The sequence below is a fragment of the Narcine bancroftii genome, chromosome 2 (genome assembly GCF_036971445.1).
Source record: "Narcine bancroftii isolate sNarBan1 chromosome 2, sNarBan1.hap1, whole genome shotgun sequence".
Classification (NCBI taxonomy): Eukaryota; Metazoa; Chordata; class Chondrichthyes; order Torpediniformes; family Narcinidae; genus Narcine; species Narcine bancroftii.
In genome coordinates this window covers 75,344,146-75,358,680 of record NC_091470.1, presented here as the reverse complement: position 1 = coordinate 75,358,680, position 14,535 = coordinate 75,344,146, and the positions used below count along the sequence as shown (strand labels likewise).

Genomic DNA, 14,535 nt, shown 5'->3' with positions numbered 1-14,535 from the left:
GCCCACCTTGGTGGAAGATTGGGAAGGTACAGACAGTAATTGCACAACATTTTCATGCACTGTGGATACCAGAGGCAAATGATGCAGGAAATGAATGTTTAGAGTGGTGAATCAAGTACAAGGTAAGCAATCTGCTTCGACAAAGAGGAGGTCAAACATTCAAATTGGTCTTTTGTGAAAATTTTGGTCAAGATTTAGTATTATCGGCAGAAACAGAAGTAGAATTATTATCAAGTAATCGGGATGTAAAGAAATTTATTTCAGAGATGTATAAATTATAACAAAAGGCAGCTCAAAACGGAGTTCACAGATCAAGACATAAATGGGAAATAGATTTAAATAAGTAAATAGATGGATTCAGATATGTAGAGAGAGAGTATGAAAAGTACAATAAATGGGAGATGAGTTAGTTCAATATAATTTTATCATCAGTTATATTTAACACCACACAAGTTATATAATATGCATTATATTTATTCAGATTTATGTTTTAGAGGTGAACAAGAAGTGGATACTTTCTGCATTCGACTTAGCAGTGTTCCACAATTAAACCTTTTGGCTTGATTTGGGTAATTTATTAGAACGAATAACTGGAGTAAGATTCCTACAGAATCCAGTTGTTATTTTTACTGGGAGACATTAGAGGAATTAAACCCAAATTAAAACAATACATATCAAGTTAAATTTGTTAAAATTGCTTTGATAATAACTAGAAAATGTATTGCTATAACTTGGAAATTGTATATTGATTTGGGAATGGATAAATGGCATGCAGAGTTCAGAGTTGTATTCCACTTGAGAAAATTACTTCCAATTTAAGAGATAAATATACTTTTTGTGAAATACGGAGCCCATACTTACAAATTGTTGGTATTAAAGTTTAAATAAATCTTGAACACTCCTTTCTCCTATTGGCCTCTATGTATGTAAAAGTATCAGAAAGTGAAGTGCTCCTGTGGTGGTTTTTTGGGTTTGTAGGGGGAATTTAGGTTTTCTTTCTCTTTTTTTTGTTTTTGTTTATATATAAAATACCACATTTTAAGTTTGAAATATTGTGATACGTTTGTTTAGTGGTTTTATATTAAATAAAAGATTTTATCATCTCTGCCAAGAACAAGTTTATGCAATAATTTTAGTCCAAACAAAACACTAAATAACACCACTAAAAATGACAAAAACAGATGTTTGAAGTAAAAGCATGACAACTCGTTAAATTCTATACATTTTCAGTGTCCAAAATGACTTTCAGATCAGTCATTTTTTCTCTCTCCAAAAGTATCCCAACATGTGAAGGCTATCTCTACAGCTGAAATAAAGTTACCTTATTGCTCCAAAAAAAGTCATCCAGTCATGAAGATTATACCATTATCATTCAGATTATCTAGTGGATGGCAGAAAATCTTTGTAATCTTTTTTTTTAAATTTTTTATTTTTCACACCATAAATCACAATAGCCATGATATACACTTTTTCTTTTCCACACATTTACAGTGACTTTTTCTCCCCCCCCCCCCCTCCCTCCTCCCAAGCTACCCCCCCCCCCCCTCATCCATTTTAGGTATACAATCTAGGTTGCATTAATTCAGTCAGACAATGTTGTCATTCAACAAAAATACACCAGAAATTCTACTGAGTCCATTCTTTTCTTTTCTTCTCCTTCCATCAACTTAGGTAATGTTTGTTCCCGGTAGGTTTTCGCTATTGTATTTAATGTAAGGCTCCCATACTTGTTCGAATATTTCAATATTATTTCTTAAACTATATGTTATTTTTTCTAATGGAATACATTTATTCATTTCTATATACCATTGTTGTATTTTCAAATTATCTTCCAATTTCCAGGTTGACATAATACATTTTTTTGCTACAGCTAGGGCTATCTTGACAAATCTTTTTTGTGCATCTTCCAAGTCAATTCCAAATTCTTTATTTTTTATGTTACTTAGGAGAAAGATCTCTGGATTCTTTGGTATATTGTTTTCTGTTATTTTATTTAATATCTGATTGAGATCATCCCAAAATTTTTCTACTCTCTCACATGTCCAGATTGCATGAATTGTTGTTCCCCTTTCTTTTTTACATCGAAAACATCTATCAGATACTGTTGGGTCCCATTTATTTAACTTTTGCGGTGTAATGTATAGTCTGTGTAACCAATTATATTGTATCATACGCAGCCTCGTATTTATTGTATTTCTCATCGTTCCAGAACATAATTTCTCCCATGTTTCCTTTTTTATCTTTATATTTAAATCTTGTTCCCATTTTTGTTTAGTTTTACCATTTGTTTCCTCATTCTCCTTTTCTTGCAGTTTGATATACATATTTGTTATAAATCTTTTGATTAACATTGTATCTGTAATCACATATTCAAGGTTACTTCCCTCTGGTAAACTCAACTTGCTTCCTAATTTATCTTTCAAGTAGGATCTCAGTTGGTAATATGCCAGCGCTGTATCTCCAGTTATATTGTACTTATCTCTCATTTGTTCAAAGGATAAGAATCTACTTCCTGAAAAACAATTTTCTATTCTTTTAATCCCTTTTTTTTTCCATTTTCTAAAGGAAAGGTTGTCTATTGTAAAAGGGAGTAGCTTATTTTGTGTCAATATTAGTTTTGGTATTTGATAATTTATTTTATTTCTGTCTACATGAATCTTCTTCCATATATTGAGGAGATGGTGTAATACTGGAGAAGTTCTATGTTGTACCAATTTTTCGTCCCATTTATATAATATGTGTTCAGGTATCTTTTCCCCTATTTTATCTAATTCTAGTCTCGTCCAGTCTGGTTTTTCCCTTGTTTGATAAAAATCTGATAGGTACCTTAATTGTGCGGCTCTATAATAATTTTTGAAGTTTGGCAATTGTAAGCCTCCTTGTTTATACCATTCTGTTAATTTATCTAGTGTTATCCTCGGTTTCCCCCCTCTCCATAAAAATCTCCTTATTATTTTCTTTAACTCTTTGAAGAATTTTTCTGTCAGTTGTATTGGCAATGCCTGAAATAAGTATAGTATCCTTGGAAAAATGTTCATTTTAATACAGTTTATCCTTCCTATCAGTGTTAGTGGTAGCTCTTTCCAATGCTCTAAATCGTCCTGTAATTTTTTCATTAGTGGATTGTAATTGAGTTTATATAATTGGCCTAGATTTTTGTTTATTTGCACACCTAGGTATCTTATTGCCTGCATTTGCCATCTGAATGGGGATTCCTCCTTAAATTTTGAGAAATCCGCGTTATTCATAGGCATTGCTTCACTTTTATTTACGTTTATCTTGTATCCCGACACTTCTCCATATTCCTTCAATTTCTTATATAGTTATTTTATTGATAGTTCTGGTTCTGTTAAGTACACTATCACATCATCCGCAAATAGACTGATTTTATATTCCCTGTCTTTTATTTTTATTCCTTTTATATTATTATCTATTCTTATCGATTCTGCTAGTGGTTCTATAGCTAGCGCAAACAATAATGGTGATAGTGGGCATCCCTGCCGCGTTGACCTGCTTAAGTTAAATTGCTTTGATACATGTCCATTTACTGTCACTTTCGCTAACGGTCCCTCATATAATGCTTTAATCCAATTAATATACTTCTCCGGTAAACTGAATTTTTGCAATACTTTGAACAAGTAATTCCATTCTACTCTGTCGAAGGCCTTCTCTGCGTCTAAAGCAACTGCTACTGCCGGTGCTTTATTTCCTTCTACTGCATGAATTAAGTTAATAAATTTACAAATATTGTCTGTTGTGCGTCTTTTTTTGATAAATCCAGTTTGGTCTAAATTTACCATTTTCGGTACCTGCTCTGCTAATCTGTTTGCTAATAGTTTAGCTATTATCTTATAATCTGTGTTTAGCAGAGATATTGGTCTATATGACGCTGGTGAGAGTGGATCTTTCCCTTGTTTTAGTATCACTGTAATTATTGCTGTTTTACATGAATCTGGTAAGTTTTGTGTCTCATCAATCTGGTTGATTACATCCAGGAGGGGCGGTATTATTAGATCTTTAAATGTTTTGTAGAATTCTATTGGGAGTCCATCCTCTCCTGGAGTCTTATTATTTGGTAAATTTTTCATTATCTCTTGTATTTCTACTGTTCCAAATGGTTCTGTTAATTTATTTTGTTCCTCTATTTGTAGTTTTGGTAGTTCAATTTTAGTCAAAAATTCATCTATTTTCCCTTCTTTCCCTTCGTTTTCAGTTCGGTATAATTGTTCATAGAATTCTCTGAAGTTTTCCTTAATTTCTTTTGGATTATATGTAATTTGTTTGTCTTTTTTCCTTGTTGCCAATACCATTTTCTTAGTTTGCTCTGTCTTAAGCTGCCATGCTAAGATTTTGTGTGTTTTTTCACCTAGTTCATAATATTTCTGTTTTGTCTTCATTATATTCTTCTCCACCTTATATGTTTGTAATGTTTCATATTTTATTTTTTTATCCGCCAATTCTCTTATTTTGGTTGTATCTTCCTTTATTGCTAATTTTTTTTCTATGTTTATTATTTCCCTTTCCAACTGCTCTGTTTCCTGATTATAGTCCTTCTTCATCTTGGTTGCATAACTTATTATTTGTCCTCTAATGAATGCTTTCATTGCGTCCCATAGTATAAACTTATCTTCCACTGATTCCGTATTTACTTCAAAGTACATTTTTAATTGTTTTTCAATAAATTATCTAAAATCCTGTCTTTTAAGTAGCATGGGGTTTAATCTCCATCTATACATTCTTGGAGGGATGTCCTCTAGCTCTATTGCCAATAACAGGGGTGAGTGGTCCGATAATAGTCTAGCTTTATATTCCGTTTTCCTAACTCTCCCTTGAATGTGGGCTGATAACAGGAATAGGTCTATCCTTGAGTATGTTTTATGTCTAGTCGAGTAGTATGAGTATTCCTTTTCTTTTGGGTTTTGTTTCCTCCATATGTCCACAAGTTTCATTTCTTGCATTGATTTAATTATAAATTTGGTTACTTTGTTCTTCCTGTTAATTTTTTTCCCCATTTTATCCATATTTGGATCCAAATTCAGATTGAAATCCCCTCCTATTAGTATGTTCCCTTGCGTATTAGCTACCTTCAAAAAGATATCTTGCATAAACTTTTGATCTTCTTCGTTAGGTGAATATATATAAAGTAGATTCCAAAGCTCCGAATATATCTGACATTTTATCATAACATATCTCCCTGCTGGATCTATTATTTCCTCTTCTATTTTAAATGGCACATTTTTGCTAATTAATATAGCCACTCCTCTTGCTTTTGAATTATACGATGCTGCTGTTACATGTCCTACCCAATCTCTCTTTAATTTCTTGTGCTCCAATTCAGTTAAGTGTGTTTCTTGGACAAATGCTATATCTATTTTTTCCTTTTTCAGTAAATTTAGTAGTTTCTTCCTTTTAATTTGGTTATGTATTCCATTAATATTTAGAGTCATATAGTTCAGCGTAGCCATTTTATATTTTGTTTATCTTCTCTTTCCGTTTTTCCATCATTACCTTTCCTCCTTTTCCATTTCTGTTTTCTTATTTTCAACTCTTTACCAGACAACATTCCTACAACATCCAACATTTTCCTTATTCTCCTATTTCTATCTTCTTTATCCCCAATCTCCCCTTCCCCTCCTGAGTTGTCCTTTATCCCTTGTCGGACAACCACATCTCCCCTCTCCATTTGGATTTGCGAATCCACTCGCAAGCGTCAACTGATTTTGCAGTGACCGCTCTTTTCCCCCACCCAGCCCCCCCCAGAAAAGATTTCACTTTTTATATGTCACAAAGGTCACTCTTTTAATTCCCTCCTTATTCTCTCTATTCCATTACCTTCCCTTCTTAATTCTTGTCTATACTATCTATGTTTTCCTCTAATTACAGATACTTTCACGTATGCCCATTGTCTCTATTCACTCTTATACCTCTTTACCCGCATACATATCAATCGTGGTCATTTTTACCCTCATTACCCGTCTTCATCCCTCAGTCTATTTTTGTCTTTACCCACATACATATCAATCGTGATCATTTTTGCTCTCATTACCCGTCTTCATCCTTCAGTCTATTTTTGTAATTGTTCTGCAAATTTTCGTGCTTCTTCTGGATCCGAGAACAGTCTGTTTTGTTGTCCTGGAATAAATATTTTCAATACCGCAGGATGCTTCAGTGTAAATTTATATCCTTTCTTCCATAAAATCGCTTTTGCTGTATTGAACTCTTTTCTCTTCTTTAGGAGTTCAAAGCTTATATCTGGATAAATGAAGATTTTTTGCCCTTTATACTCCAGTGGTTTGTTGCCCTCTCTTACTTTTTCCATTGTCTTCTCCAGTACCTTTTCTCTTGTAGTATATCTTAGGAATTTTACTACAATAGATCTTGGTTTTTGTTGTGGTTGTGGTTTAGGGGCCAATGCTCTATGTGCCCTTTCTATTTCCATTTCTTGCTGTAGTTCTGGACATCCTAGGGCCTTAGGGATCCATTCTTTTATAAACTCCCTCATATTCTTGCCTTCTTCATCTTCCTTAAGGCCCACTATCTTTATGTTATTTCTTCTGTTATAATTTTCCATTATATCTATTTTTTGGGCTAGTAATTCTTGTGTCTCTTTAGTTTTTTTATTAGATTCCTCCAATTTCTTTTTTAAGTCTTCTACCTCCATTTCTGCTGCTATTGCCCGTTCTTCCATCTTGTCCTTTTTTTCCCCCATTTCTGTTAAGGTCATATCCATTTTATTTATTTTCTTTTCTGTGTTGTTTATTCTTCTTCTTAAATCATTGAATTCCTGTGTTTGCCATTCTTTAAATGACTCCATGTATCCTCTAACAAGAGCAAGTATATCCTTTACCTTGCCTTTCCCTTTATCTATTTCACTGTATTCTTCCTCTTCTTCTTCCTCTGGGTTGGCCATCTGTTGTTTCTTTGATGCCCTTTCCTCCTCTTCTTTCTTGTTTCCATTGTCTTCTGTGGTCTCTTCTTGCTGCAGGTGTTCTGCAGCTGTCGTTGCCGGCTGTGGAGATCGACTCCCCAGCTGGTCCCCCCTCCCATCGGTGCTCCTCGCGCATGCGCGGTTGCGCACTTTTACTCGGCTCTGTGAGCCATTGTTGTAGTTCTTTTTCTACCGACCTGAGGTAGTGGGGTCCTCTCTCCACAGCGGGCCTCTTCGGACAGGTAAGGCCTTCACCTTTTTCCTCCATTGTCTTCTCTTCTTTCCGTTGATTTTGATTTTTCTCCTTTTGTCTCCATCTTCTTTCCACCTTTATACTCACTTTTCTTTAACTTGTATTTCTGTGCCTTTGTATTTTCTCTTGTTTTTCCCGACTTTTCTGGAGAGGGCTGGAGTTCACCGTCCGGCCACTACTCCATCACGTGACTCCTCAAATCTTTGTAATCTTAAGGGACAAATCACACACCGCAGGATACCAGTCACACAATATTTATGTCTGATCCAGTTGAATTTCTGGTCAATAGTGACCCCAGGATTTTGGGACATCTTTTGTTGAAGATGGCCACTGCCTGTCAATTTTGTGGCAAAAATGTCAAGAAGCCAGCTCACTATTATCCCCTCAGCAGGACTGGAGGGTTTGAGATATAGGAGAGGTTAAATAGATTCTTTATTCCTAGATCATAGGAGCCAGAGAAGATACAAAATCATGAGACATGGATAAAAGGAATGCTCACAGTCTTTCCCTCAGGGAAAGTTAAGACAGTAAATCTTAAAGAGGGACCTGATGGGCTACACTTCCCACTCAGAGGAAATTACAGAAGTGGGTACAATTTCAACATTCAAAGGACATTTGGACAGATAATTCCAAATCTTCCAGCACGATCACATTAGTACCCAACATTGAGGTCTTTATTTTTTTGTAATCTAAATTTTATTACAATAGTTACATACATCACATCTTTCCAATTACTTGCTGCATTTTTAATTTTATAAATTTTACAGTAAGACATACAGCTCAGTAACAGGCACTTTTGGCCCTCGAGCCAGTGCCACCCTGGTACATATTATATAACTTGTGTGGTGTTAAATATAACTTACAGTCCTGGTACATTTTTGAATAGTGGGAGGAAACTAGCACCCAGCAAAAACCCATGCAGATGTGGGAGAATGCTTCATTTGGAAAGTGCAACAAGTGTTATAGTGGCACTAATAGAAAAGCTATTTAATAGTCTTGTGGCGACTATTATCCATGAAAAAGCCACTCGGAGGCTAAGTAGTGTTCTAACTCATGAAATTCAGACATGGCAAAAAATAAATCAATGTATCAGAATAAAGGTAGTGATATCTCCTAAAGTGCCCTTGACCAAGAACAAATTAAAACCAGTGACTCTGGATAAGATCCTGGACACCTGGTGCCAGAAGGGGATCAGGTGTATCGAGAATTGTTATGGACAGGGGCAGCTCATGTCATTTGAACAGCTAAGGAATAAATATGATTTGTTAAATAAAACTTTCCATCTTCAGCTAAGATATTTCTTAAGGGATAATTTGGGACCATCTATGGCCCTGACCATGTATAGTGACATGGAGATTCTATTTCTAAAGGGGAATACACACAAGTTCATCTATATGATGCATTTCCTATTCCAAAGTGAGGGCCCAAAACTGGTCTTACACAAAGGAAAGGTGAGAGACAGACAATCCACGAGCGGTGCTGGTCAGACTTGTGTCTGGATAGCATGACAACTGTTAATAATTCCAGATACAGGTTGGTGCAATGCAATTTCCTGCATCAACTGTACTTCACACCACAAAAATTACATAAAACTGAATCAGAAATCTTGGAAATGTGCTTTAGGTTTGGAGTGGAGATTGGAACTTTATCCATTCAACCTGCCTGTGTACAAAGGTGCGATCCTTCTGGGAGGACCTGGGAGCATTCTGAAAATAATGTGGATTTTCCACAGGATCTGGAATTGTACCTTCTGGGAAACGTTCATGAGTTTTAAACTGTCCAGATACCAAATTCGGTTTGTGAAGGTCGCCTTGTCGGTGGCCAGGAAGTGGAATACAGAAATGCAGAGTTGTAATCCCCTGGAGAAAATCAAGTACAATTTAAGGAGGAAATATGGCACATTCATTGAGGTGTGGCAGCCTTTACCTGAAACAATGGTACGCAGATATAATTATACCCCTACTGAATAAAGGAATTGCAACAACCCTTAAGAGTTTGTGACTTGACCAATAATTGGTTCTTAGTATTTGTTTAATTTGTATAATCCTTTCTTTGTTGTATTAGGGTATGGGAGGAAGGGGAGAGGGGTATAGGGAAAATAGACTGTATGTTATATACTATTGTTGCTTATTATTGTTTGGATTTGTACAAGTCTGAAAAATCAAAAATAATATTCAAAGAAAAGTAGGTTCTTAACTGTGATGCATTAGAACAAATTCATAGTGAAGTCCATACGAGTTTTTAAACTGTTTATTGATGCACACAAGGCCACGTAACACAGTCAGTGTTAACAGTAAGAGTCAAGAGAAAATATCAGAGGCCAACTTGCTCTCCTTATCTCTATCCTGCCACGTCGATCAACACTGGCTAACTCTTCCTCAACCCCGCAAAATCCCGGTGCATGCGCTAACACCCAAGTGAATAGTGCATGCTCACTAGAAGAAACCGAACGCGTGCAGCTTCAGGATCCCAGGTCACTGCTGATGCCGGCAGTCAAACCAACAACAATAAACAATGTGCCTTTGGCTTTTACACATGCCGCTAATTATTACCTTTCAAATAATAATTACCCAACTACAAATAACAATCAAATACAGTAAATCCTAATATTGTATATGCTGGAAATACAAAGAGCATGTCACAAGGATAATATCAAAATAATTATGGGAGATTTTTACATAACAGGGGATTGGGAAGAACAGGAAATTACTAGATCCCAGGAGAGTTTGCAGAAAACCCAAGAGATGACTTTTTTTTGAACAGATTGTTGAGAAGCCCACCAGGGCATCTGCAGTTCTGAATTGGGTCATGTGCAATGAACCTGAGGTCATTTGGGAGTTAAAGGTCGTAGAACCTCTAGGGAGCAGTGATTAGAACATGGTTGAATTTAATTTAAAATTTGAAAAGGAACAAATGTTGTCAGGTGCATTAATTTTTCAATGGAATAAAGGAAATTGCGGTGGTATGAGAAAGGAACGGGCTCAAGTTTAACAAAAGAGGCGAAGGCTAAGATAAAAAGCAAAAGGGAGGATAGGGGGTCACAGTCTTAAAATTAAAAGTTATCCATTTAAAATGGAGATGAGGAAGAACTTCTTTCGTCAGAGGATTGTGGATCTGTGGAACTCACTGCTACATACAGTGGTGGAGACTAGATCGTTAGGAGAATTTACACAAGATATTGATAAGTATCTAATTAGTAAGGGTATCAAAGGATTATGGAGAAAAGGCTGGAAATTGGAACTAGGTGTGAGCATAGTTCATCTTAATTTAGAGTCACAGAACAGACTCAATGGGCCCAGTGGCCTGCTTCTGTTCCTTTATCTTGAGATTTTTTTCCATAAGGCCAGAGGTTACTACAGGTGCTTATCCCTTCATCTGTAATTCCAAAAATCTCAAAAAAAAGAACATTTTTTCATGGATGTTATGTGCTCACCAAAAATGACCCAATGCAACCCATACTCAACTCATGCTTGAAAATCCCATGTTAGTCCCCGCCATTAGTGGAACACGAGGAAATATTATTTTATAGGCGTCACCGGGGAAAATAAAGAGTCCAGCATCCCCGACATCCAGCACCGCCGCAACCAACCCTGATGTCCAGCACCGCCACCCCCTCCCCTTACCCAGTGGCACCACCCCCTCCCCTTACCCAGCGCCATGTCTTTGTTTTGTGCGAATCTATACTGACACCATTTTAACTCAAAAATGATCCAAAAATTGAAAAGTGTCTGGTCAAGGATTTTAGATAAAAGGTTAGGCACCTGTAGCACATAGCCTTGAAAAGGCTACCACTCTGGACCAGTAAAGTCTGTAGTGTGTGTAGTGGGCATGGGGCAACATCCAAAAAAAACCACAAAATAAGGTTAGTTTTAGGCTTGTCGAAGTTCTTGTCTCCTGTCGAAGGCAGACTTTGTTGATATCTCTGATCAGAAAGCTTATTTTGTCTTGATCTGATCATGATGTACAAGTCCCTTTTTGTCCAAAATTGTCTCAACAACTTTTCCAGTTAGCCAGGAGTTGTCAGGTGCTGAATCGTCCATGATAATCACGATGCCTCCTTGTGTGAAGTTGTGTCTGATGTTAGACCTTTTCAGTCGTTCCTGCAGTTGGGGGAAGATATTCTTTAATCCATCTTTTCCAGAACAAAAGAAAGCAAGCATGTGAAGAAAGCACCTCAATGCCTCTACTTCCTCAGGAGATTGTGAAGGTTTGGTATGACATCAGAAATCAAGGCAAATTTCTATAGAGGTGTGGTGAAAAGTGAGCTGACTGGCTGCATCATGGTCTGGAATAGAAACACCAACCCCTGAGCATAAAGCCCTCCAAACGGTAGTGGACACAGCCCAGGACATCACAGGTAAAACCCTCCCCACTATCAAGTACACCTACAGGGAGCATTGCTGTTGGAGAGCAGCAGTAATCATCAAAGACCCTCACTACCCAGTACATGCTCTGTTCTCACTGATGCCATCAGGAAAGAGCTATAGGTGTGTGATAGTACAGACTTATCACCAATGTATATAGTTACAGTATCTAGAGTATGTAATGACTGTGCTTACAGCGATTGGCTGAGAGCTTAGCCACACCTACTGTCTGGGCCTTAAAGGGTTGTGTCCCTAGCCAGGTCGGATCATTCCGGACTGATCGGCCACCTGTGAAGAGCTCCTGTCTTTTGCTAATAAAAGCCTTGGTTTGGATCAATAAGTCTTTGGTTCTTTCAACGAGCTCTACAATTTTATTACCAAAAGACAGGAGCTCTTCACAGGTGGCCAATCAGTCCGGAATGATCCGACCTGGCTAGGGACACAACCCTTTAAGGCCCAGACAGTAGGTGTGGCTAAGCTCTCAGCCAATCGCTGTAAGCACAGTCATTACATACTCTAGATACAGTAACTATATACATTGGTGATAGGTCTGTACTATCACAAGGTGTCACAAGACTCGCACCACCAAGTTCAGGAAAAGCTGCTACCCCTCCACCAGACTCAGACTCATTTAAGACTCTCACTTGTGTACTTTATTGATTTTCTTTTTTTCTCTCTGTATTGCAGTTGTTTATATCAGCTATCAGTTTACAAGTTTTACACTGTGTACATTTTTTGCACTTCAACAATTAATGGTAATTCTGCCATGCCTGGAGTAATAAAAGAATCTCAGGGTTGTATGATTATATACTGAACTTGCCTTCACCTGCAACAAGCTTATACGTCTTCCTTCTGAAACTGCATCGATGGCAATCTTAAGGAGCAGAAGGTGTTTCGGGGCACGTGCTTCAAGGTCTTTTGGATCAGTAGAAGCCTTGGTGATTGGACATCTATGAGGATAACTTCAGCTTCATTAAAAAAACTTTGTGAAGACCTTCCACATCAAGACTTTGCACATTTAGGATGGAAATGAGATCCTTTCCCAGATCTTTCCCGTACACCTCCATTGGTGTGAACCAGCAGGGGAATGGAAGATCAAAGTGATTTTCTTATGAAGCAGTGTATTATGGATTTAACCCTGATTCCAGCTTTCAATTGCCTCCCTCAAGTCATGCTAAGATCCCACAAAATTGGGAGTTCTTTCACTTGATAACATCCGGCTGTAAAGCGCCAAAAGGCATTGATGAAAGAATCTGTGTCAAGTGATGACGCATTTTCGTGTGAATTGCTCTTACAGCAAAATACACCATAGCACTTCCACGCTTCACTCCAAAGGGTCCAAAATAATCAACTCCAAGATATGTGAAGGGAGATTCATCAGGAGAGACTATATCCAGGGACAAAATGCAATTTACTGTTGTCCAGGAATAGATTTATACACCAACAATTTTTCTGTTTAACAGTGTCCAGAAATACAATATTTTTGGTGTAGTCTGGATAACATATGGTTGCAACCATCATGACCTACCTCTTCATTAACATGTTGAAGAATTATATCAGAAATGTGAAAATATGGCATTCCTGCTCTGCTAAGTCGCCCACCAACTCTTCATACATCATTTCCCAGAATAAGGATGAGTTTACAAAAGTGGCTAGTCCTCTTAACATTCATTCCTTTTCTCAGACTTGAGATTTCATCTGCAAATCTCTTCTGGCAAAAGCAGATTATCTCCATTTCAGCATTAGCCATTTCTTCAACTGTGAGAGCATGGTTTTCCTGAGTCTCAAGATTTCCTGTCTCCTTTTGTGGCAGATCTTTCTGATGTGTTATCTGGATGAAACTGAGCAAGAATGCTTGCTTGTTTCCTCTTTCTATCATGATACAGAAGCAGTCCTTTAGGACTGAGCATCCATGCTACTGCCTTTCAAACAAGTCCAGGATAAGAAAAAATGGATTAAGCCAGTTATTAGATCCACTGTTTCAGATATTCTCCTGATTTCAGAGTCCTTTGGTGAGATTTCTTCCTCTCCATCAGGATTTTGAGACCACTCTTCCTGAAGCTGAAGAAGAAACTGAGGCCTGGACACCCATATTTCTTTCAAATCTCATGAAGCTAACTCTGCAGGATTGTTAACTGTGTTAATGTATCTCCGCTGTAGTGCACGCAAGACTGTAATTTCAACAACTCTGTTGGCCACGGAAGTTCGTAACCTTGTGGTCTTATTGTTGATGTATTTGAGTGCAAAATATGGAGTCTGTTGGTTCCATCTGCAGCCCTTTTCTCCACACTGTTTTCATTCTGCTCAACATAGTGGCAGCAGTTAACTTAATTTGGGGGATAGTGGCTGGCTTTAATGAAGCCACTCTTGCTTTTCCCCATCACAAACCCACATGCCTAACCATGGTTATTATGCAGTTACAGGTATCTAATAGTTCTGTAGCTGTCCTCACGTGTATGTGCAAAATGATGCAGTAGAGTAGATGTCACTATTCCAAAGTTTGTGGGTTTGAAGCATTTGTCAAACTTGAAGTCTTCCAGCTTATGAAGATCCTGAATCCAACATGTCCATTCCTGTACAATGGAGTCTGGTATCGTATCATCCTAATCAATTATTTTCCAACACAAATTTTGCAGTATAGATTTAAAAATATGGATGGAATTACCAATAACATTAATATGGCAGGTGAATTGTATTAAAATGAATATTTTTCCTAGAATTCAATACTTATTTCAAGCATTATCAATTCAGGTACCTGAAATTTTTTTTTTTTTTTTTTGGTGATTAAATAAGAATATTAAGGAGTTTTTAAATGGAGAGAGAAAAAAATTGGCAAGGAGAAGTATGGAAAACTTGACATGGAAAAAAGATAAAGGAGGTTTGAGATTACCAAATTTTGGGTAGATATTGAGATGAATAATATAGGTGAATAAAGTCCAGACCAAATATTGTATAAATGGAACTATGAAATTTTTAAAGGTAGAAAAGTA

General features: G+C 37.0%; 1 protein-coding gene across 4 annotated transcripts in view; it reads right to left on the bottom strand.

Annotated features, from left to right (window-relative positions):
* The window catches only part of bub1bb (BUB1 mitotic checkpoint serine/threonine kinase Bb), an 89,467-nt gene that overhangs the window by 25,436 nt on the left and 49,496 nt on the right, over positions 1–14,535 (bottom strand). The gene's annotated exons all lie outside the window — the stretch shown is intronic.